Source organism: Bufo bufo, chromosome 1, assembly GCF_905171765.1.
Source record: "Bufo bufo chromosome 1, aBufBuf1.1, whole genome shotgun sequence".
Lineage (NCBI taxonomy): Eukaryota > Metazoa > Chordata > Amphibia > Anura > Bufonidae > Bufo > Bufo bufo.
Window position 1 is genome coordinate 164326459 of NC_053389.1, and position 25681 is coordinate 164352139.

At 47.3% G+C, this 25681-nt stretch overlaps 1 long non-coding RNA gene across 1 annotated transcript; it reads left to right on the top strand.

Moving 5' to 3' along the window:
* Positions 1-5293: 5293 nt before the first annotated feature.
* On the top strand, positions 5294-25425 carry LOC121000804. Its single transcript, XR_005778905.1, has 3 exons — positions 5294-5608; positions 13934-13940; positions 25414-25425. It is a non-coding gene; the product is annotated as an uncharacterized LOC121000804 (long non-coding RNA).
* Positions 25426-25681: the final 256 nt, after the last annotated feature.

Genomic DNA, 25681 nt, shown 5'->3' on the forward strand with positions numbered 1-25681 from the left:
TTTATTTTTGCTGCTCTTGTTGCTTCCCTGCTCTTATACACCCAGGGTCGCTTCCTGATAATACAATGCCACCAAAGGTACAAAATAGGAAGTCTCTGGGTGTAAGTGGAAGTAGTCCAATCTCAAATGGAGTCTCGGTGGTCGCTGTGGTGTGCTCTCTCTCTCCCCCCTCCCCTCCCATGGTGGGCTTTGGATGTCGTATTGTTGAGTGCGAAAACCTATGAATAGGATATTTACGTGGAATATACGTGGAATGGCCGAGAGAGCTAAGCGGGTGGTCATATTCGACGTAGTTGTGAGACATCTTAGAAACATAGAAACATAAACATAGAAGCTTTATCCAAAGCTGTGATTACACTCATTCTAAAAAAGGACAAGGATGAAAGAGAGATCGGTGCGTATCAACCCATATCTCTTTTAAATACAGACTATAAAATCTGTGCAAAAATATTTGCTAATAGACTAAAGAGAGTTATAGACAAGTTAATTCACCCAGATCAGACCGGGTTCATACCCATCTTCCTGCAATAGTGTGCCTTTTAGAAACACATCTCATAGATGAGAACATTAATAATGCGAAAAGGAAATGGGCAAAATATGACTACCATGCCTGCTGCTCGGCATATTCCCGGGGTGTTAGTGTCTATGTCCACAGAAGTATGGATTATATTCCAATCGCCCATAGAACTGATAGAGAAGGTAGATTTGTTTTTTTGCTTAAATGGCACTGTTTGTATATTGGCATTTGTGTATGTTCCTCCTCCCTTTTCTATGTGTGTCATGTCATATTTGGCGGATTTTATAGGCTCCAGAGCACGGTGCCCGTTTCTGGTAACTGGGGACTTTAATGACGTTATGGACCTAGAGGAAGATAGATATTCTAGGGATCATGTTTATAAAGTAGGTAAAGAAAAATCAACATCGCTAAGGAGGGTTGCCCGGGAAATGGCACTGACAGATATATATATGGGGGGAAAAAAGTATTCTCTTGCTTTAGCTGGGCGAACACTGTTAATGTCAAGAATAGACCTCGCCTTAGTTAACCCTGATTGTTTAGATTATGTAATAAAAATGAAGTATGAAATACATACAATATCTGACCACTCTCCAACAGTAGTAACGATAAACATGGGGTATGTCAAAGAAAAAACAAGGAGTTTTAGACTAAACCCCCATTGGATCAAGCTGGTTAAGGATCAGGAAAATATAACAAAGGAGATCCGGGAATTTTGGCTATTGAACGCTCCGTCAGCACCCATGCACATAGTATGGGATTCTTTTAAAGCGTTTTTGCGAGGGGTGTATATAGCCAAAATTAACTGGAAAAAATATGAATATGCAGCAAAAGAATTGGCCCTTAAAAAAAGGGTCCAGTCTTTACAGGGAGAGATGGTTAATAATAAAAATTTTACTGCACAATTACAGTTTGAAGCAGCTAGACTGGAGAATAAAAATGATTTACTTGAAAAAAGCACAACATAGGATCTTATTTACAGGAGCTAAATATTTCTCTCAAACAGGGAAACCTGGAAATCTTCTGTCACTCCTGATCCAAAACCAAAAAAATATTAATAGAATAAAAAATATCAGATTAGAAAATGGAGTGGTTACTACGCGCCTGGAGGAGATTGAGCGAGAGTTTGTTAAATACTATAAAACCTTATACACAAATAACAAAAATCAGCAGGATGGAGATGTTGAAAAGTTTCTGGAGAATATTAATCTCCCTAAACAAACAGAGCAGGAGAGTAAAATACTAAACCGACCCATAGATTTAAAAGAAATACATGAGGCTGAAATTCTTCCCCGGGGACCGACGGGCTCTCATTAGAAATCTATCGCCAATATGGAGACAAAATTCTGCCAATGTTATTACAGGTCCTAAATAAAACTTACCAGACCCGTGAGCTCCCCTCATCTTTATCCAAAGCTGTGATTACACTCATTCTAAAAAAGGACAAGGATGAAAGAGAGATCGGTGCGTATCAACCCATATCTCTTTTAAATACAGACTATAAAATCTGTGCAAAAATATTTGCTAATAGACTAAAGAGAGTTATAGACAAGTTAATTCACCCAGATCAGACCGGGTTCATACCCAAGAGATTGGTGCAATCAAACAAACGTAGAGCTTTCCTAAATATGCAGGACGAGCAGGGAGGTGGTTCCCTCTCCATCCTGTCATTAGACGCCGAGAAGGCGTTTGACAGGGTGGAGTGGGAATACCTCTGGAAGGTAATGCATAGGATGAACCTGGGTAAATATGTTATCAAGTGGGTACAGATCCTATATAATCATCCCAAAGCCAAAATTAATATTAATGGAGTATGGTCTGAGAAAATAGAGCGGCACAGAGGAACAAGACAGGGATGTCCCCTTTCACCTTTATTGTTTGCCTTATTCATAGAACCACTGGCCGCGAAAATTAGATCGGATGAGGGGATCAGCGGCTTTGGTATGAAGGGGACCTCTGATAAGATAAGTATGTATGCAGATGACCTTCTGATCTTTTTGGAGAACCCAACATCTCCGCTGTCTTACCTTATGGAACTAATAAATAAGTTTAGCGACATTTCGGGATATAAAATTAATTGGGCCAAATCAGTATTGCTACCACTTGACCAGGAAACCCCATTGAATTCCCTAGGAATTAGGGTATTAAAAACAACGGAGTCTATGGAATATCTGGGTATAAAGCTGAGTGTAAGTATATTAGACTTTACGATACTCAACCTCACCCCCTTGCTGACTAGATGTAAAAGTAAAATCAGTGTCTGGCAGAAGTTATCAATAGGACAGGCGGATAGAATTGTATTAATAAAGATGGTCTTACTTTCCCAGATTTTGTATATTCTGGCAGCCTGTCCAGTTTGGATAGAAGATCGCTTCTTCACCCATCTGGAACGGCTGCTGAATGACTTAATCTGGGGAAGAAAAAGGGTAAAACTAAAACAAAAATATTTCTGGTTAGCAGAAGAGGATGGAGGGTTATCGGTCCCTTTCTTTCAGGGATATTATTTAGCCTCCCAAGTGCAGTGGATAAAGTCAGGGGGAAACAACATAACAGAATACTTGGAACGGTGCTTTAACGGCCCAAAATATAATATATTTAGTATAATAGAGACTGGATTTATTAAAAACAAAGGGAAAAAATGCCCAATATGCCGAATGGTGGATTTGGCTTGGGGGAAGATAAAAAGAATATTGGGAATCTTGAACACTTCGTATTTTTCACCTTTTGTGGTGTAATAGTAATATTATAGAATTTCAATTAATCACTGATTATAAGTATTGGGAAAAACATGGCATTATTTACGTATCACAGTTAGTTAAGAATGGGGAAATAAGAGCACTAAAAGAATTATGCCCTGGAATAAATATAGATTTAATGAGTCAATATCGGTATCACCAATTAAAACACGCATTCGAAGCGACACAAAATAGGGAATACTTTACTATAATAAAACACGAAATTTAATCGATTTTTGTTATCAACACATGACAACTAGGGTGACTATCTCTCAAATATGCAAGACAATAAGGAAGGGGCTAGTAAAAATAGTAAAGTTTAATAGCGAGGAAAAATGGGCAAAGGGGGGGAGATGAGAGCAACCAATAGCGGTGCCCACCGGCATGACCATCATGGGGAGGGGGGGGTCTGGGTGATAAGTTTGGATTGACAGCGAGAGATCTGAGTCAAAGGTTATACGGGATTATGGAGTTTGGGAACTTCCCAAAATAGAGATATATTTGATCTGTATAGTATTGTTTGTGTTTTATGTGATTTACAATTCATTATATCTGCTAACATGGCAGATTGTGTATTGATGTACTCAGATTTTGTACTGTCAAACTGCATTTTGATTTTGTACAGTATGAAAAAAAAAATAATAATAAATGGTGGTTGCCGAGTGAGTGGTTGCCGAGTGTAACGGATCTCCTGGCACCCCGACCGGGTACCTCCTTCGATGGATGCTCCTAGTGCTTCCCGAGGACTCCAAGCACTCCACTTGACACCGTAAGCACTGCAGACCCCACAAACCGCCGAAGCTTGGTTGAGGTCTCACCGTCTCCTACCCACCCTGGACCTACGACAAGGCTCCAGGCTCCAGTGGGTGAACCTCTCCTAAATCCAGAGAGCAGGAACAGCTCTTACAAGAGCTAGGAGTTATAGCCAGGGGAGTATACAGCGTATAGCAATCCCCATACACATGAGACGAGGCTCTATGTTGAATGTAAAACTGGAACTCTTTATTGAACACACAAGCATTGACTTATATACACATTTTCCAACAAGGGTACCACCCCCGTGGACCTGGTTGGGAACTGAGGACATGACATAGCAGCCAATCCTTTACAGTTTAAACACAAAAACTAACCCTATTCAACAAACACAATGGCATTGTCTGTGATGCAATTAACAAACACAACATGCAAACAGACATCTTCACCCCCTCCATAATGAATGAATAGGGACAGTGGAGACACATGTGATGGGATTATCTCCTGAGTGTATCATATGGTGATCTACTCATCTAGGAGTCGGCTGCTATTATAATAGACTATCTTAATCCCATCACTAAGACAATCAGTGGGAGTCTCAGTGCAGAGTTAACCCTTTTTGTGTTGCTGAATCCACACCATGCCTTTTTAATGAGCAATAGGAAATATGTGGCATATAAATTACACACATAAATCAGGGTTCATAGTTCCTTGTAACCCCAAAAGGTCTTAGGGGGTCTCCATAGTTCTCGGTCCATAGTCTGTAGGAAGGAGGCTGACCCTCAGGCTTCTCCAGCAGCCCCAGTGATGGTTCAGTCCGTCACACCGAGGGCCAGCATCACGGTCATTGCAGACTGGGCCTGGAGGGGTTTTTCGGCCGCCTGAGAGGAGTCGTGGTTGTTCGTGAGTTCCTGCTCTCCCTGCCAGCCTGCTGGTGGTTGACAGGCTTCTACCTAGTTTTCTCGCTTTCTCTCTGGGAGAGAACTGCCAGTCATCAGCGGGTGGGCGGGGAGTGCAGGAGATTCTGGGTGGCCACGACTCTTCTCAGGTGGATTTGGCTCTTTTCAGGGCCTGTGCTGCAATGTTTGTAATGCTGGTTGTCAGCGACTACTTACTTTGAGCTCATGAGTGACACACCGTTGAAATCAGCATTTCTGTCACTATTTTATGCTGCCCTCAGTGAGATCAGCATAAAGTTGATGACAGGTTCCCTTTAAGCACTTGGTTTAAGTATAGATATACCAAGTTTTGTGCACTATAAGTTTGAATGTTCAGATATATTTTGGACTCTGGGGGCTGTTTCGCATGGACGGATGCTGTGCGTGGAGTCCGCTGCGTGGGGGGGTGCCGAGCCCTGCTCCGGACAGCGGAGCCGCAGAGCATTGGCATGATTGATGGTGCTCCGTGCCTCTCTGTGGTCTTTTTGCTACAGGGTCACAGTGAGATAAAGTTGTCGCTGTGATTTTGTGGTGGGGGGATCGCGGAGAGGCGGGGAGCGTTGTCGGTCATGTTGGTGGTCTGTGTCTCTGCTGTCCGGGGCGGGGCTTGGCACTCTTTCGCGCGGCGGATTCCACGCATGGCATCCGCTCGTATGAAGGAGCCCTAAGTATATCCAATAAACACTCTAACTGAAAAAAAACCAAAAGGTCCTTTAATCTTTCCTGGCAGTCCTCTTCACTGCTTGAGCTTGAAAACCGGATGAGAGGTTTATCCTCCCTCTGGAAATCCATCCTAGCACGGGTAGTAGAATGCCACTGCCCTCCGGTGGGGGAAGCCGGACTTGACTGGGTGGTCACACTTTTCCTTTGCGCAGCCATCTTCTGTTTAATTGGTGCAGCTGCTCCTGCGACTTCCAAGGGGTCCAAAACCTCTGGCTGGAGGAGCACTGGTAGATAAACTTCCACTTGGGTCGGTCGGATCGATAGCTCCGGATACTCCCTTCTACCTAGCTGCGGCGGGGATTTTCCAGGTAACTGGTAGGACACAATAGTCGGACTGTAGACCAAGATTGTCTGATCCATGTGTCCCATCTGCCGACCCATGATCAGATGTGCAGGCAATCCCGGTATGAGGGTTTCTCGTCCAGATGCAGATCTCTCAGGATATCGTCGGTTCTTGCTCTTCTCTTTCTGTAGGCGGCTAACCCAATCCCGGGTCGCTGGGCCTTCCTGCCAGTGCTTCTGCCGTTGATCTGCGAAGTAGGCTCACTCCCGTGGCGAAGAAACCTTTCGAGGACCACATAGGGGTGTACTGCACCTGATCCCCTTGGTAAAGGTTATGGCGGGCTTGTGGAAGTTATAGCTTCTTAACCGAGCAGTGGTTGACAAAGAGTTCTGTCCCCGACTTGTCATCTTGTATAAACCCTGTACCTCGGTCTATGCTGAACCAGAGTACGGTTCCAACCCGGCAATCCAGTATCGGGTCGTGTGGCAGCGGTTGGTTTATCAGGCGGAGCACCCAGTCCTCACTGGCTTTACGGTACTCCTTCACATCGGTGACGTGGACTGTCACTCTCCAAGGCATCATGGGGTTGAAGGAGTCTGTCTGCTCACTCTTCTTGGGTGGCAAACTTCTTCTGGGCAGCGAAGTAGGATCTTGCAGGTGCCTCCTTCCCCGATCCCTGGACAAGCTGTGGGAGACGAATCTCTTCTAGAGCCTCTTTCAGGTCAGAGAGGTCACATTTGCTCGGCATCTCTTCTTCAGCAGACTTCGGAGCAATCTCTCCCTGGGGCGGCGCGGTCGCCATCTGGCAGCACTCTTCTCTTGGCAAGATCACTGGAGAAGAAGGAGGGGCTTGAGGTGAGTAGCTCTCCCTTGCTCTTTTTAGTCTATAGCATCGCTCCCTGTAGGCAGGGCCAGAGTTTCCCGCTTTAGCTGGGGGTGGTTCTTTGGTTTCCCGCTTCTGTGCATGAAGAAGACACTGCGCCATAAGTGTCAAAGATGGCAAATTAACTCTTCGGACACCAGCGCGCAGCGTTTTGCGCCGGTTGCTCCGCAGCAAACACATTAAAGTAATTTTCAATGGCAAATTCGTAAATCCAATAGGCCAATAAAGTTGGTAGGCACACAATTTTGTTGTTTGTATCCTGTTCTCAATGGCACACAATTTTAACGTTGCACGAATCCCATTCTTATCCTGTACTTATCCTGTTTGTGACATGCCAATTGATTGCAGCAGCCCACTCATAAGCGTCTGGGGTATCCCTTGCCCCTTAGGAGGTTTCTACGAAAAATGTCCCTCTTATAGAGTGAGTAGTCGTGAAGCCAGTTGCAGTATAGCAATGAGGACATGGAATCCCCTTTGTGTGGGTACCCAGGTGTAGGATTGCCAGAGTGAAGTAGAGTGGCCTACAGTCTCTCTGAAGATGTTGTATGCACATGTCACGGTGCTCCTACCTGGATATCCTTGGATCCCAGACGTGTTGGTCCGAAGCAAGTGCAAAAAGGAGCAATTGTTGAACTTGGATGATGAAGGGAGTTGAATAAATGGAGTCCAGACTTTGTATTAACCTAGAACACAACTTTACTTGGCATTAATAGTAATCCAAACAGTTTCCAAACGTTATCTTGGTCATCGGCAGGTATTGGCTTATCTTTGGCAGGCAAACACTTCTGCAACAATCTCAGCTCTGCTATGCTGTAGCTTTCTCAACTCTGCAATGTTAGCTGGGTTAAACAGAAAACTTCTCCTCTTCTGCTGGAACTTTACTTAGCTGTCTGTAGTCTGTCTCTTACTTTAATCCTAGGAACTTCTTCCTGGCTTCAAGCATACTTAGCTTGGATATTAGGCAATGCAAGCCCAGGAGGGGACGAGCAACCATGTAGAACTTACAGACAGGGCCTGCAGGCCCAGCAGAGCAGGCTGTGCTCTGCTGGCCGACACACAACCTTCCCTTAGGAAGGGGGTAGACAAGACTTCACACAACCTGTCCCCAAGTAGAGGAAGGTTAAACTGACCTTCACAAGCTAAACTCCTCTCTCTCTCTCTAGAGAGGGCTGAAATGGAGCAAGAAGGTTCCTCTCCAGAAAAACTAATATTGCCAATGTTGCTGCAACCTGCTGGTGAACCAGGCACATTACATAGTAACATATTATATAAGGCCAAAAAAAGACATTTGTCCATCCAGTTTGGCCTGTTATCCTGCAAGTTGATCTTGTTAACATAACATTTGCAAGGAAATTCATATACACACATTTCAGGCAATAAATATCAGAAATGACGCATGATGCACCAACCAAAGATAGTGGGGGTATGAAAGAGGTGGTAATGCCACTCTGGGGTGCTACACTAGCATCATAAAATATGTTGCGCAACAAATGTCGTCGTGTAGCCCTAGCCTAAAAATCTCAGAAAACCCTTTTAATCCTTTATTACAATAACATCAATGGTAACAAGCGTCATCTATTTGACCAGGACACATGTTGTACCGTTGCCATTGGGGTTCATACTTCTTATACATTTACCGTCTACCCTCATGAAATGTTACTCTCTTTCTAAATGACTAATGAGATATAACACTTCAAATCTGCGTCTTTAGGTATCGAGTTCTCCGGTAACCAGACCCGGAACCTTACAGGATGTAAAAACGGAGACAATACTGCACCTCGTGCAGAGTTTCTGCTGAACAACAACTTGTCTAATCAATGGGAGAAAATGATGGACATGTCGGAGGTTACGCTTGGGTAAAAAGTTTGGCCGCCTCCCTCTCTTTATACCCTCTAGGGTTTTAAGTCTTGAATACACCTGGAGGAAAAAAAGCATCCCAGCTTCTGTGAATTACAAGAAAATTAGACGTCGCCAAGGAGTATTAAGGCCTCTTTCACACGGGCGTTGCGAGAAAATGTGCGGGTGCGTTGCGTGAAGACCCGCGATTTTTCCGCTCGAGTGCAAAACATTGTAATGCTTTTTCTAGTCGCGTGAGAAAAATCACGCATGTTTGGTACCCAAACCCGAACTTCTTCACAGAAGTTCGGGCTTGGGTTAGGTGTTGTGTAGATGTTATTATTTTCCCTTATAACATGGTTATAAGGGAAAATAATAGCATTCTGAATACAGAATGCTTAGTAGGTGATCAATTGAGGATTAAAAAAAAATAAAAAAATTAACTCACCTTCTCCTCTTGTTCGCGTAGTTCCCGGTCTCTTCTTTACTTCTTTAATGATGAGCTGTGGGCTAAAGGACCTTTGCTGACGTCAGATCACATGCTCCAATCACATGGTCCATCACCGTGGTGATGGACCATGTGATTGGAGCATGTGATCTGACGTCACCACAGGTCCTAGCCGGTAGTTCATCATTAAAGAAGTAAAGAAGAGACCGGGAACTACGCGAACAAGAGGAGAAGGTGAGTTATTTTTTTTTATTTTTTTTAACCCTCAATTGATCACCTACTAAGCATTCTGTATTCAGAATGCTATTATTTTCCCTTATAACCATGTTATAAGTGAAAATAATACAGTGAATAGACTGTCACCTAGCAACCATGCGTGAAAATCGCACCGCATCCGCACTTGCTTGCGGATGCTTGCGATTTTCACGCAACCCCATTCACTTCTATGGGGCCTGCGTTGCATGAAAAACGCAGAATATAGAGCATGCTGCGATTTTCACGCAATGCACAAGTGATGCGTGAAAATCACCGCTCATGTGAACAGCCCCATAGAAATGAATGGGTCGATATTCAGTGCGGGTGCAATGCGTTCACCTCACGCATCACATCCGCGCGGAATACTCGCCCGTGTGAAAGGGGCCTAAGACTTGGGACTGCATGTTACAAAACTTCCCAGTGACTTCTAATCTTATCATTTATAGACGGGGTACATTATTCCTGGTAATAGATACTGCTGCTGCAGAACCTCTTTATGAAGTTGAAGCAGAAGGACTTTATGTCAATCATTAACATGAACCACATCTTAAAAATTAGATGTATTATGTAAAAATTAGATGTATACTGAGGTATGTATTATAGTGCAATTCACCATGGCCTCCATACAGTGCCGCCTAATGTGTCACCAATAACGTCAGTCTCAATATACCCCTATATAGTGGCAACCACAGTGTATAGAGCCAGTCGCACTGTACCCCTATACATAGCCCAGTGTGTCGTGTACAGTGCCAGCCACATTGTTCCCACCATGAAATGTTTAAGGGATTTTCTAGGACTTTATTATTAACACCTCAATGCATAATGCTAAGATCTAGAGAGCTAAGAACTCTGGGAACGAGGGATCACCCACAATGCCATGCATGCAGCCAATCAGCAGCCAGCCAGCGTGATGTCACAGCCCTATAAATAGCCTCAGCCATCTTGGTTTCTGCCATTTTCCAGTGTACTTAGTGCGGGGAGAGACGTGGCAGGCGCTAGGAACAGTGTAATAGGAAATATACTGTGAGTACGTGTTTTTAGCCATTCTGTGGTGAAATTACATTGTCATACAGCCATTTTTGTGGTGTATTAATAGGAAATATAAGTATGTGTTAGCAGTCCTGCGGTAAACTTTCATTGTGAAACAGCCATTTTTGGGGTGTATTAATAGGAAATATAAGTACGTCTTATTAGCCATTCTGCAGTGAACTTACATTGTGAAACAGCCATTTTTGGGGTGTATTAATAGAAAATATAAGTACGTGTTATTAGTAGAGTTGAGCGAACACCTGGATGTTCGGGTTCGAGAAGTTCGGCCGAACTTCCCGGAAATGTTCGGGTTCGGGATCCGAACTTCGTCCCGAACCCGAACCCCATTGAAGTCAATGGGGACCCGAACTTTTCGGCACTAAAAAGGCTGTAAAACAACCCAGGAAAGAGCTAGAGGGCTGCAAAAGGCAGCAACATGTAGGTAAATCCCCTGCAAACAAATGTGGATAGGGAAATGAATAAAAATAAAAATAAAATAAATAAAAATTAACCAATATCAATTGGAGAGAGGTCCCATAGCAGAGAATCTGGCTTCACGTCAGCAGAGAATCAGTCTCTTCATGCCATAGCAGAGAATCTGGCTTCACGTCACCCACCACTGTAACAGTCCATTGTCATATATTTAGGCCCCGACACCCAGGCAGAGGAGAGAGGTCCCGTAACAGAGAATCTGGCTTCATGTCAGCAGAGAATCAGTCTGCATGTCCTAGCAGAGAATCATGCTTTACGTCACCCAACACTGGAACAGTCCATTGTCAGATATTTAGGCCCAGGCACCCAGGCAGAGGAGAGAGGTCCCGTAACAGAGAATCTGGCTTCATGTCAGCAGAGAATCAGTCTGCATGTTCTAGCAGAGAATCAGGCTTCATGTCACCCACCACTGGAACAGGCCACTGTCAGATATTTTTAGGCCCCGGCACCCAGACAGAGGAGAGGTTCATTCAACTTTGGGTTGCCCCGCAATATAATGGTAAAATAAAAATAAAAATAGGATTAAATGAGGAAGTGCCCTGGAGTACAATAATATATTGTTAAGGGGAGGTAGTTAATGTCTAATCTGCACAAGGGATGGACAGGTCCTGTGGGATCCATGCCTGGTTCATTTTTATGAATGTCAGCTTGTCCACATTGGCTGTAGACAGGCGGCTGCGTTTGTCTGTAATGACGCCCCCTGCCGTGCTGAATACACGTTCAGACAAAACGCTGGCCGCCGGGCAGGCCAGCACCTCCAAGGCATAAAAGGCTAGCTCTGGCCACGTGGACAATTTGGAGACCCAGAAGTTGAATGGGGCCGAACCATCAGTCAGTACGTGGAGGGGTGTGCACAGGTACTGTTCCACCATGTTATTGAAATGTTGCCTCCTGCTAACACGTTCCGTATCAGGTGGTGGTGCAGTTAGCTGTGGTGTGGTGACAAAACTTTTCCACATCTCTGCCATGCTAACCCTGCCCTCAGAGGAGCTGGCCGTGACACAGCTGCGTTGGCGACCTCTTGCTCCTCCTCTGCCTTCGCCTTGGGCTTCCACTTGTTCCCCTGTGACATTTGGGAATGCTCTCAGTAGCGCGTCTACCAACGTGCGCTTGTACTCGCGCATCTTACTATCATGCTCCAGTGCATGAAGTAAGATGGGCACATTGTCTTTGTACCGTGGATCCAGCAGGGTGGCAACCCAGTAGTCCGCACACGTTAAAATGTGGGCAACTCTGCTGTCGTTGCGCAGGCACTGCAGCATGTAGTCGCTCATGTGTGCCAGGCTGCCCAGAGGTAAGGACAAGCTGTCCTCTGTGGGAGGCGTATTGTCATCGTCCTGCGTTTCCCCCCAGCCACGCACCAGTGATGAGCCCGAGCTGCGTTGGGTGCCAGCCCGCTGTGAACCTGCTTCATCCTCATACTCCTCCACCTCCTCCTCATCCTCGTCCTCCTCGTCCTCCAGTAGTGGGCCCTGTCTGGCCACATTTGTACCTGGCCTCTGCTGTTGCAAAAAACCTCCCTCTGAGTCACTTCGAAGAGACTGGCCTGAAAGTGCTAAAAATGACCCCTCTTCCTCCTCCTCCTCCTCCTGGGCCACCTCCTCTTCCATCATCGCCCTAAGTGTTTTCTCAAGGAGACATAGAAGTGGTATTGTAACGCTGATAACGGCGTTATCGCCACTGGCCATGTTGGTGGAGTACTCGAAACAGCGCAACAGGGCACACAGGTCTCGCATGGAGGCCCAGTCATTGGTGGTGAAGTGGTGCTGTTCCGCAGTGCGACTGACCCGTGCGTGCTGCAGCTGAAACTCCACTATGGCCTGCTGCTGCTCGCACAGTCTGTCCAGCATGTGGAAGGTGGAGTTCCACCTGGTGGGCACGTCGCATATGAGGCGGTGAGCGGGAAGGCCGAAGTTACGCTGTAGAGCAGACAGGCGAGCAGCGGCAGGATGTGAACGCCGGAAGCGCGAACAGACGGCCCGCACTTTATGCATTAGCTCTGACATGTCGGGGTAGTTGTGAATGAACTTCTGCACCACCAAATTCAGCACATGCGCCAGGCAAGGGATGTGCGTCAAACCGGCTAGTCTCAGAGCTGCAACGAGATTTCGCCCATTATCGCACACCACCAGGCCGGGCTTGAGGCTCACCGGCAGCAACCACTCGTCGGTCTGTTGTTCTATACCCCCCCACAACTCCTGTGCGGTGTGGGGCCTGTCCCCCAAACATATGAGTTTCAGAACGGCCTGCTGACGTTTACCCCGTGCTGTGCTGAAGTTGTTGGTGAAGGTGTGTGGCTGACTGGATGAGCAGGTGGAAGAAGAGGAGGAGGAAGCTGAGTAGGAGGAGGAGGAGACAGGAGGCAAAGAATGTTGCCCTGCGATCCTTGGCGGTGGAAGGACGTGCGCCAAACAGCTCTCCGCCTGGGGCCCAGCCGCCACTACATTTACCCAGTGTGCAGTTAGGGAGATATAGCGTCCCTGGCCGTGCTTACTGGTCCACGTATCTGTGGTTAGGTGGACCTTGCCACAGATGGCGTTGCGCAGTGCACACTTGATTTTATCGGATACTTGGTTGTGCAGGGAAGGCACGGCTCTCTTGGAGAAGTAGTGCCGGCTGGGAACAACATACTGTGGGACAGCAAGCGACATGAGCTGTTTGAAGCTGTCTGTGTCCACCAGCCTAAATGACAGCATTTCATAGGCCAGTAGTTTAGAAATGCTGGCATTCAGGGCCAGGGATCGAGGGTGGCTAGGTGGGAATTTACGCTTTCTCTCAAATGTTTGTGAGATGGAGAGCTGAACGCTGCCGTGTTACATAGTTGAGATGCTTGGTGACGCAGGTGGTGGTGTTGGTGGTACATCCCATGTTTGCTGGGCGGCAGGTGCCAACGTTCCTCCAGAGGCGGAGGAAGAGGCCGAGGCGGCGGCAGCAGCAGCAGAAGAGGCTGAGGCGGCAGCAGCAGAAGAGGTAGCAGGGGGAGCCTAAGTGACTTCCTTGTTTTTAAGGTGTTTACTCCACTGCAGTTCATGCTTTGCATGCAGGTGCCTGGTCATGCAGGTTGTGCTAAGGTTCAGAACGTTAATGCCTCGCTTCAGGCTCTGATGGCACAGCGTGCAAACCACTCGGGTCTTGTCGTCAGCACATTGTTTGAAGAAGTGCCATGCCAGGGAACTTCTTGAAGCTGCCTTTGGGGTGCTCGGTCCCAGATGGCGGCGGTCAGTAGCAGGCGGAGTCTCTTGGCGGCGGGTGTTCTGCTTTTGCCCACTGCTCCCTCTTTGTCTTTTGCTACGCTGTTGGCTCGGTCTCACCACTGCCTCTTCCTCCAAACCGTGAAAGTCAGTGGCACGACCTTCATTCCATGTGGGGTCTAGGACCTCATCGTCCCCTGAATCGTCTTCCACCCAGTCTTGATCCCTGACCTCCTGTTCAGTCTGCACACTGCAGAAAGACGCAGCAGTTGGCACCTGTGTTTCGTCATCATCAGAGACGTGCTGAGGTGGTATTCCCATGTCCTCATCATCAGGAAACATAAGTTGTTGTGCGTTAGTGCATTCTATCTCTTCCACCCCTGGGGAAGGGCTAGGTGGATGCCCTTGGGAAACCCTGCCAGCAGAGTCTTCAAACAGCATAAGAGACTGCTGCATAACTTGAGGCTCAGACAGTTTCCCTGATATGCATGGGGGTGATGTGACAGACTGATGGGCTTGGTTTTCATGCGCCATCTGTGCGCTTTCTGCAGAAGACTGGGTGGGAGATAATGTGAACGTGCTGGATGCACTGTCGGCCACCCAATTGACTAATGCCTGTACCTGCTCAGGCCTTACCATCCTTAGAACGGCATTGGGCCCCACCAAATATCCCTGTAAATTCCGGCGGCTACTGGGACTTGAGGTAGTTGGTACACTAGGACGTGTGGCTGTGGCAGAACGGCCACTTCCTCTCCCAGCACCAGAGGGTCCACTAACACCACCACGACCATGTCCGCTTCCGCGTCCCTTGCTAGATGTTTTCCTCATTGTTACCGTTCACCACGGTGAGAAAAATATTATTCGGGCCAATGTATTGAATTCAAAATCAGGCCTTTTTTTACAGACACCTAACACTATCTGGCTATCTATTTAGGTACCGTATTACACTAATACAGGCACACCAGTAATGACAGATTTAGCTGAATACAAATTTGAGGCCTATTATTTAGGCGCTGGGTGACAGGTATACGTTTACGGACAGAATTAGACTTGGATCTGCACTGTAGCGTGTGTGTGAAGTTCTTGAGAATGACCCTATCAGCACCTTGAATCTAATCTACCCTTTTAGGGTATAGATTTAAAGTAGACCTGATACAGCAGAAACCACTAATTTTGAGAATTGCAAAATTGGGAATTGTTTTTCAACCCAGAACAAAAACTGTGCTTTGACGGACACTAAATAACTTGACCAGCTAAGGCTACTTTCACACTAGCGTTCGGAGCGGATCCGTCTGATGTTTCATCAGACGGATCCGCTCCTATAATGCCACCGCTTGCATCCGTTCAGAACGGATCTGTTTGCATAACAGTTTATAATTTCAGATCTGATTTTTCACTTCGGAAAACTCAGATCCGACAGTATATTCTAAACACAGAAGCGTTCCCATGGTGATGGGGACGCTTCAAGTTAGAATATACTGAGAACTGTGTACATGACTGCCCCCTGCTGCCTGGCAGGTGCTGCCAGGCAGCAGGGGGCAGACCCCCCCCCCTCCTGTATTTAACTTATTGGTGGCCAGTGCGGGCCCCCCCCTCCCTCCCCAGTATTAATTGTAAGCAGTGCGGCCCCCCTCCCTCTATATTCATCGGTGGCCAGTGCGGATATTAAATATGACCAGTGCGGTCTCCCCCTCCCTCCCTCCCCAGTATTAAATATGAGCAGTGCGGTCTCCCCCTCCCTCCCTCCCCAGTATTAAATATGAGCAGTGCGGCCTCCCCCTCCCTCTATTCATTGGTGGCCAGTGCGGATTCAAAGTATTGTGATCAGTGCGGCCTCTCCTCTCCCCCCCCCCCCCCCCATCATTGGTGGCAGCGGAGAGTACCGATCGGAGTCCCAGTTTAAATCGCTGGGGCTCCGATCGGTTACCATGGCAGCCAAGACGCTATTGCAGTCTTGGCTGCCATGGTTACTTAACAACAAATAGCAGCATTATACTTACCTGAAGAGCTGCGATCTATGTGACCGGCTGGGAGCTCCTCCTACTGGTAAAGTGACAGGTCTGTGCGGCGCATTGCCTATAGACCTGTCACTTACCAGTAGGAGGAGCTCCCGGCCGGTCACATAGATCGCAGCTCTTCAGGTAAGTATAATGCTGCTATTTGTTGCTAAGTAACCATGGCAGCCAAGACTGCAATAGCGTCTTGGCTGCCATGGTAACCGATCGGAGCCCCAGCGATTTAAACTGGGACTCCGATCGGTACTCTCCGCTGCCACCAATGATGGGGGGGGGGGGGGTCGAGAGGAGAGGCCGCACTGATCACAATACTTTGAATCCGCACTGGCCACCAATGAATAGAGGGAGGGGGAGGCCGCACTGCTCATATTTAATACTGGGGAGGGAGGGAGGGGGAGACCGCACTGCTCATATTTAATATCCGCACTGGCCACCGATGAATATAGAGGGAGGGGGGCCGCACTGCTTACAATTAATACTGGGGAGGGAGGGGGGGCCCCACTGGCCACCAATAAGTTAAATACAGGAGGGGGGGGGGGGTCTGCCCCCTGCTGCCTGGCAGCACCTGCCAGGCAGCAGGGGGCAGTCATGTACACAGTTCTCAGTATATTCTAACTTGAAGCGTCCCCATCACCATGGGAACGCCTCTGTGTTAGAATATACTGTCGGATTTGAGTTACATCGTGAAACTCAAATCCGACAGTATATTCTAACACAGAGGCGTTCCCATGGTGATGGGGACGCTTCAAGTTAAAATATACCATCGGATTGGAGAAAACTCCGATCTGATGGTATAATCCTGACTTTACATTGAAAGTCAATGGGGGACGGATCCGTTTGAAATTGCACCATATTGTGTCAGCGTCAAACGGATCCGTCCCCATTGACTTGCATTGTAAGTCTGGACGGATCCGTTTGGCTCCGCACGGCCAGGCGGACACGAAAACGCTGCAAGCTGCGTTCGGGTGTCCGCCTGCTGAGCGGAGCGGAGGCCAAACGGTGCCAAACTGATGCATTCTGAGCGGATCCGCATCCACTGAGAATGCATTGGGGCAGTACGGATCCGTTCGGGGCCGCTTGTGAGAGCCTTCAAACGGAACTCACAAGCGGAGCCCCGAACGCTAGTGTGAAAGTAGCCTAAAACAGTAATGACAGATTTGGATAAATATAAATGTGAGGCCTATTTTTTAGGCGCTGGGTGACAGGCTCAACTTGCCCCTGATGTAGTATATGGCCAAAAAATAACCACACTATTGATGGTTAAATGCACTTTGTGACAGGCTCAACTTGCCCCTGATGTAGTATATGGCCAAAATATAACCACACTATTGATGGTTAAATGCACTTGATGAAAGCTTGACCCTGATGTAGGATATAGCAAAAAATAACCACACTATTGATGGTTAAATGCACTTGGGGGACAGGCTCAGCCTGCACCAGATGTAGTATATGGCCAAAAAATAACCACACTATTGATGGTTAAATGTACTTGGTGGCAGCTTGTGCTGGCGCACCACAAGCCACAAAATGGCCGCCGATCACCCCAGAAAAAAGTGACTGAAAAACGCTCTGGGCAGCCTAAAAACACTGAGCAATTGAATAGCAGCAGTTCAATGATCCACAGCTGTAGATCGATCACTGAATGAAGTCTTTTGGAGGAGTTAATCTGCCTAATCTCGCCCTAACGTCGCATTAGCAACCTCTCACTATGCTTGAATCAGCAGAGTGACGTGCAGCGCTACGTGACCCAAGCTTATATAGAGGCTGGGTCACATGCTGCACTGGCCAATCACAGCCATGCCAATAGTAGGCATGGCTGTGATGGCCTCTTGGGGCAAGTAGTATGATGCTTGTTGATTGGCTGCTTTGCAGCCTTTTAAAAAGCGCCAAGAAAGTGCCGAACACCGAACTCAAACCCGGACTTTTATGAAAATGTTCGGGTCCGTGTCACGGACACCCCAAAAATCGGTACGAACCCGAACTATACAGTTCGGGTTCGCTCATCCCTAGTTATTAGCCGTTCTGCGGTGAAATTACATCGTCTTACAGCCATTTTTGGGGTGTATTAATAGGAAATATAAGTACCTGTTATTAGCCGTTCTGCAGTGAACCTACATTGTGAAACAGACATTTTTGGGGCGTATTAATAGGAAATATAAGTACGCGTTATTAGCCATTCTGTGGGGAAATTACATTGTCATACAGCCATTTTTGGGGTGTATTAATAGGAAATATAAGTACTTGTTATTAGCCATTCTGCATTGAAATGACATTGTCATACAGCCATTTTTGGGGTGTATTAATAGGAAATATAACTGTGTTATTAGCAGTTCTGCTGTGAACTTTCATTGGGAAACAGCGATTTTTGTGGTGTATTAATAGGAAATATAAGTACGTGTTATAAGCCGTTCTGCAGTGAACTTACATTGTGAAACAGCCATTTTTGGGTTTGTTAAAGGGGTTTTCTCATCTCAGACAATGGGGGCATATCGCTAGGATATGCCCCCATTGTCTTATAGGTGTGGGTCCCACTGCTGGGACCTGCACCTATATCGAGAATGGAGCCCCGAAAGTGAAGGAGAGCTCACTGTACATGCGCAGCCACCCTCCATTCATTTCTATGGGGCTGCCGAAAATAGCCGAGCGCTGGCTCGGCTATTGCCATCTGCCCCATAGAAATGAATGGGAGCATGGGCTGTGCATGCGTGACACTCTCCCATTCACTTCTATGGGAGAGGCAGGGATTAGCGCTTGGTGGTGAACGGACCCCGGGAAATCTCCCCCGTTCTCGATATAGGTGCAGGTCCCAGCAGGGACCCACACCTATCAGACAATGGGGGCATATCCTAGCGATATGCCCCCATTGTCTAAGATGGGAATACCCCTTTCATAGTGTGGTAAGGTGAACAGAAAAGTGTATAGTAGAGTCCTGGAAGGGGTGTATATCCCACCCAGATTCCTCAACTGGGTAAGGTAAATAAAATCCAGAAGGCTAAAATGGTCTCAGCAATGTGTAGGTGTAGGAGACAGTTTTGTTAACTTTATGGGCTGGATTTTATTGGACTGGGAGAAGGTAGGATTGGTAGAGGGACCTCCCCAGTCCACCCAATTCCGGGACAGGTTTTCCCCTAGCCTGAGGGATCCCCAGCTGAAGCCAGCTGGGATCGTCAAGGGGAAATAAAGCACAGTGCAGGCTGTCAGTCTAGGAGAGTGAGGCCTGGAGAAAGTCTGGGAAGCTGGCTGCCATGCTGGCTAGAGAAGCCGAGTTCTCTGTGTGAACTGTGTTCAATAGGTGAGTTAGGAACTTCACTGTATTAGCCAGAGCCCAGACGGGCAGGTGTTTATTTTGGTTTATGTTTTGTGGTGCTGGACCTTCACCTTACCAGTGAATTATAACTGGGGTTGCCTGTATTGCCAGAGTGTGATAAATAAAGCAACATTTGGACTTTAACCCTGCGGTCTGCAAGAGAATCTGTCATCACCGCCCTACCTGAGAGTGTAACCCCTTACAATTGGTGGAGGATGCGGCCAGGCATACCTGCTGAAAAAGGCAATATCAGGTTGCTAAGGGCAACGGCGTGACAGTTGATGATTTAATGTCCTGGGTGAAAGCTGCTGCAGCTTTGCAAAGTTCACCAAATACCATGGAGGAAATGATGAAGATGTTTTTACAGGCCAATCTGGAGGAAAGGAAAAGACATGCTGAGGATAAAATGAGACACTAGGAAGCCTTACGTGTCCAGCAGCAGGCTCAGGCGGAGGCCCAGGCCCAGCAGCAGGAAACCAATCGTTTACTGGTGGAGCAGATTGCTGTATTGAGAGAGACTGTTGTAGCTCCAACGCGTGTGGAGGTAAGCCCCCCAGAGACTTTAAATGTGAGGAGGGATGTGCAGCGGGCCTTACAAAAACTGACACTTGATGATGATATCGAGGCCTACCTGACCGTATTTGAGAGGGTGGCGTAAAGAGAAAGGCTGCCGGTAGCAGAGTGGGCAGAGGTCCTTGCGCCCTTTTTGTCCGGCGAACCACAAAAGGCCTACTATGACCTCAGGGAGCAGGATGTCCGGGACTATGTCAAATTAAAAATGGAGATCCTGGCTCGTTTGGGCGTTACACCAGCGGTTCGTGCCCGGAGGGTCCACACGTGAAGCTACACCATGGACAAGCCTGCCCGATCTCAGATATTTGACCTCCTCCATCTTGTACGGAAGTGGCTGGAACCTGACTGAGACTTCTACACCAGACCAGATTGTGGAGAAAGTAATGGTGGATCACTACTTTAGAGCCCTCCCAGCGGAGCTGCAACGGTGGGTCGGACATGGAGACCCCAAAACTGCGGATCAGCTCGTAAACCTGGTGGAAAGGTTCCTGTCGACTGAGGACTACCTCCGTGATGTCCCTACCGCACCAACACCTCCCCGGAGTGCCCAACCCGTGTCCTCTGTGGGTAAGAGAGTTCCGGCTGTTGGGGGTGTGTGGAAGGGTGCAAGAGGGAATAAGGCTCTAGAGGTTGGGCGTGGGCATAAGGCTGAGTCTCCCGAGCAGTTTGGACCCGGAGAGGTCTTCTCACCTAGGAGACCCGGGGCGCCCCAGTGCTGGAGGTGCAATGAGTGGGGACACGTTGCTGCCTATTGCCCTCTGACCTCAGAGCCCATGGAGTGTGCCGGGAGCCGGAGACAGTCACTGTATGCGGTGCCAGTGTGTGCGGCCTCCCCAGGACTAGAGACTGAGCAGCAGATGTGTACCCTGGTGATAAATGACTGCTCCATCAGGGCTCTGTTGGACTCCGGTAGTCTGGTCACCTTAGTACATGCCAACTTCGTGGCTGCGAATTATGTGCCGGACAAAAGAGTTAATGTGTTGTGCATCCATGGGGATGCAAAATCCTACCCGGTGGCTTGCGTTATGGTGGAGACTCCAGCTGGGACTGTATCCTATGAAGTTGGGGTCGTCAAAAGACTTATGCATGATATGATATTGGGCCGGGACTTCCCCTTGTTTTGGAAGTTGTGGGAGAGGAGAAACACTCCTGCAGAATCTGTGCCTTCTCCTTTAAATAATCATTGCTATGAGTGGCCCATTGAATTCAATGGTGTAATGGAAGAGACCATTGAAGACAATGGTGCCGATAAGGTGCAAAATTAAGATGTCTTGTTAACTGAAATGTCTGAAAATGTGGGGATATGTGACATACCTGATAATGACGATTTTCCATTGCAGGTGTTAGCTGGCGAAGATGAAGCTTCCCCAACTGGGGAAAATGTGTTGGATATAGGGGTGTCTCAGGGTAACTTTGGTACAGAGCAATTGAGAGACCCCACTCTCATGAGTGTTCATGGAAATGTTACTGTGATAGATGGTGTACCACAGGTACCAGAAGCTGACCAGAAATTTCCGCATTTTGCCATGAATGGAAACCTGCTGCATCGAGTTAATAAATGCAACAATGAAATTGTGGAGCAGCTTCTGGTGCCAAAACCTTATAGATGTATGGTACTAGATCTCGCACATAACCACGTACTTGGGGGTCATTTGGGTGTTAGCAAAACACAGGAGAGGGTACTACAAAGATTTTTCTGGCCTGGAGAATACAAGGAAGTGGAAATATACTGCGAGTCCTGCCCCACCTGCCAGATAAGTGCCCCAACCTCACATTTCTGGAGTCCCTTGGTGCCTCTTCCCATCATTGAGGTACCTTTTGAAAGAATTGCCATGGACTTGGTGGGTCCCATTGTTAAGTCAGCTAGGGGACACCAGTATATCTTGGTTGTCTTGGACTATGCCACACGATACCCGGAAGCGGTACCCTTGCGAAACATGGCATCCAAAAATATTGCCCGGGAATTATTTTTCATGTTCTCCCGCACGGGGATCCCTAAAGAAATTCTCACGGACCAGGGTACCCCCTTTATGTCGAAGGTCATGAAAGAGTTGTGCAAGTTGTTCAAAATCACCCAGATACGTACCTTGGTGTACCACCCACAGACAGATGGGTTGGTCGAGAGGTTTAACAAGATGCTGAAACAGATGTTAAAAAAAGTGGTCGAAAAGGATGGTCGGGACTAGGACTGCCTCCTACCCTACCTTATGTTTTCTGTTAGGGAGGTGCCTCAGGCTTCTACAGGGTTCTCACCATTTGAGTTACTATATGGCCGTCACCCAAGGGGTTTACTCGATGTAGCTAAAGAAACCTGGGAGGCTGAGGCTACTCCCTATAAGAGCGTCATTGAACATGTGGCTCATATTCAAGATAGGATAGCGACAGTGATGCCCATTGTTAAAGAACATCTGAAAAGAGCTCAGGAGTCTCAAAGCAGAATTTATAACAGGTCTGCCAAGGTAAGGGACTTTAATCCCGGAGACAGGGTCCTGATTCTAGTTCCCACTGTAGAAAGTACGTTTCTGGCAAAGTGGCAGGGTCCCTACGAGGTTGTGGAAAAAGTGGGCGAGGTGAACTATAAGGTGCACTAACCAGGAAGGAAAAGACCCTACCAGATTTAGCATGTAAATCTGATCAAGCCATGGAAAGATCGGGAGTCATTGGTGGCCGCACAGACCATGAGTAAGGAGGTGTCACCACCAATTCCTCCGGTAAAAATTAGTGAGGCACTGTCAGTACCTCAGAAACAAGAAGTAAAGGAGTTTCTGCAGAAAAATAAAGAAAGATTTTCTGACCTACCAGGCCAGACCCACCTGATAAAACATTCCGTGAGAACTGAGCCCCACAGTAAGGTGAATTTAAAGCCCTACAGGATACCAGAAGCACGCAGAAAAGCGGTATCCTCTGAGGTCAGGCGCATGCTTGAGTTAGGGGTCATTGAGGAATCTACCAGTGAGTGGTCAAGCCCTATTGTCTTAATCCCGAAGCCTAATGGGACTTGGAGATTTTGTCAAAATTCGATGCGTACCCCATGCCCAGAGTAGATGAACTAATTGAGAGGCTTGGGAAAGCAAGGTACATCACGACCCTTGACCTTACAAAAGGGTATTAGCAGATACCATTATCAGATGATGCAAAAGAAAAGACGACATTCTCCACTCCAGAGGGGCTGTTCCAGTACACAGTGATGCCGTTTGGGTTACATGGAGCCCCTGCTACATTTCAGAGGTTGATAGACCTGATCTTGAAGCCACATCGTGACTATGCGACCGCTTACCTTGATGATGTGGTCATTTTTTCATCTGATTGAAGAAGTCACCTCTGGAAGGTACTGGCCGTTATAGACTCCATTAGTGATGCTGGCCTAACCATAAACCCTGAGAAGTGTGCAGTGGGTCTGGAGGAAGCAAAATATCTGGGCTACATTATTGGTAAAGGGCTAGTTAAACCCCAAATCAATAAAGTAGAGGCGATACAAGACTGGCCTAGGCCCTTAACGAAGAAACAGGGCCTTCCTTGGCATAACAGGGTACTACCGCCGGTTCGTACCGAATTTTGCCTCGATGGCAACACTATTGACTGACTTAACGAAAGGCCCTAAGTCAGTAATGGTGAAGTGGACCCCAGAGGCAGAAAAGGCCTTTCAAAGCCTAAAGTCCGCTCTCTGTTAATAGCCAGTGCTCATTTCCCCGGATTTCAGAAAAGCGTTTCTGGTCCAGACTGATGCATCTGAGACAGGCTTGGGAGCGGTCCTGTCACAAGTGATAAATGGGGAGGAGCACCCAGTGATGTACCTAAGTTGGAAGTTGACCCCAGCAGAAAAAAATTATGCCATAGTAGAACGAGAGTGTCTGGCCATTAAATGGGCTCTGGAGTCACTTAAATATTACCTACTGGGTAGGAAATTTCAGTTAGTAACAGATCACGCTCCTTTAACTTGGATGAAACAAAACAGGGAGAAAAAGTGACCAGGTTGTTTCTCTCCCTGCAAAATTTAAATTTCAAGGTTGAACATAGGCCGGGGAATTTACAGGGGAACGCAGATGCTTTTTCCAGGATACACTGCTTGTTGGCTAAAAATAGAAGAAAGGGGGGGGGGATATGTGGTAAGGTGATGTCATGCCCTGCTCTGACTATGTGCGGAGGTCGGCCAGAATAGCAGCACGTGTTTAGTTTTTTGTTTTGTTTTGGAGTCGTGCTAGATCCTCCTCCCTTCAGGTGCACTGGGTAGGATCATTGGTTTAAATTTCACTCATTCCCAGTGTTCTGTGCGGGTTATAGAAATCAGTCTGGCCTTGGAAGTAAGGATTGTCTGTTCCAGCTCAGATAAGATAAGTTTGGTTTCTGTTTTTGTTGTTTGCTGTCTAGGCTGTTTGTGTGTCGTCTGTCCCCTCCAGGTTCTGAGGGAGCAGGCTGCCTTTATTCCCCTTTCACCATCTCAGGGATTCTAGGGTATTTTAAGTCCAGGCACGAGGACACATTATTCCTACCTTCAAGGTCTGAATGTGGGCTTAGCAGTGTAGGGAGAGAAGTCAGGGATTTGCTAGGAGGGGACCTTTCCCCAGCTTCTCGCCTTGAAACTTGTTTGTTGGTTTATCTGTGTATCTGAGATCCCGTCCACCATGACATTATAACCCGCCAATACTTTCACTGTCATTGCTCAGCGGTTTTGTGATGGCGTCAATTGATGCGTTAGTTGACCGCATGCAGGGGCTATCCCTAGAGGTTGCGGAGCTGCGTAATTCGGTCACACGGTGTCAGAATGCTCTGGCATCAGGTGCAGGTCAAATTTGTGGGGAGCCTAAAGTCGCTCTTCCTAATAGATTTGCAGGGGGTACGGATGACTTTATCCGTTTTAGAGAGTCATGCAAATTGTATTTTCGGCTCCGTCCATCGTCGTCAGGTGATGAAAGTCAGAGGATAGGTATAATCATTTCTCTGCTTAAAGGGGACGCGCAATCCTGGGCCTTTTCTCTGCCGCCCGGTTCTCGGGCCCTCCGGTCAGTGGAAGAATTTTTTAAGGCCCTGGGATTAATCTACGATGACCCAGATCGGGTCTCGATGGCGGAATCGAAATTACGTAATTTATTACAGGGTGAACATACTGCAGAGGCTTACTGTGTTGAGTTTAGGAGATGGGCTACCGAGTCAGAGTGGAATAATCCCGCGTTACGTAGTCAGTTTTGTCAGGGGTTATCTGAGAGATTGAAAGATGCCCTTGCTTTTCATGAGTACCCAAATTCTTTGGAGAATGCAATGTCTTTGGCAGTACGGTTAGATAGACGTATTAGAGAAAGGTGTAGGGCTCCCTCCGCGCAAGGGATCCCTTCTGTGAGTGGTTTCGTCTCTACTGCTTCCCAGGGTGATGTTACAGGTAACTCTGGGGTAGGGGAGGAACCCATGCAGCTGGGTCAGGTTTCTTTCCGTTCTGGTAGTAGAGACTTTAGGAAATTGCACAAACTATGTTACTACTGTGGGAAAAGTGGTCATTTTATTTTTGCTTGTCCTGTTGTTAAACCGCATGTGGAAGAGAAAAAGAAAAAAAAAACTTTCCTGACTCTTGGTAGCGTGAATGGTGTGGTGGAGCAAGCAGGTATGCAAGCTCCCTGTAATACCCGTTTCCTCCTTCCAGCTATGGTGGTGCTAGACTCAAGAGAATTTTTTGTTGAAGTATTCCTTGACTGTGGTGCTGGGGTAAACCTTATT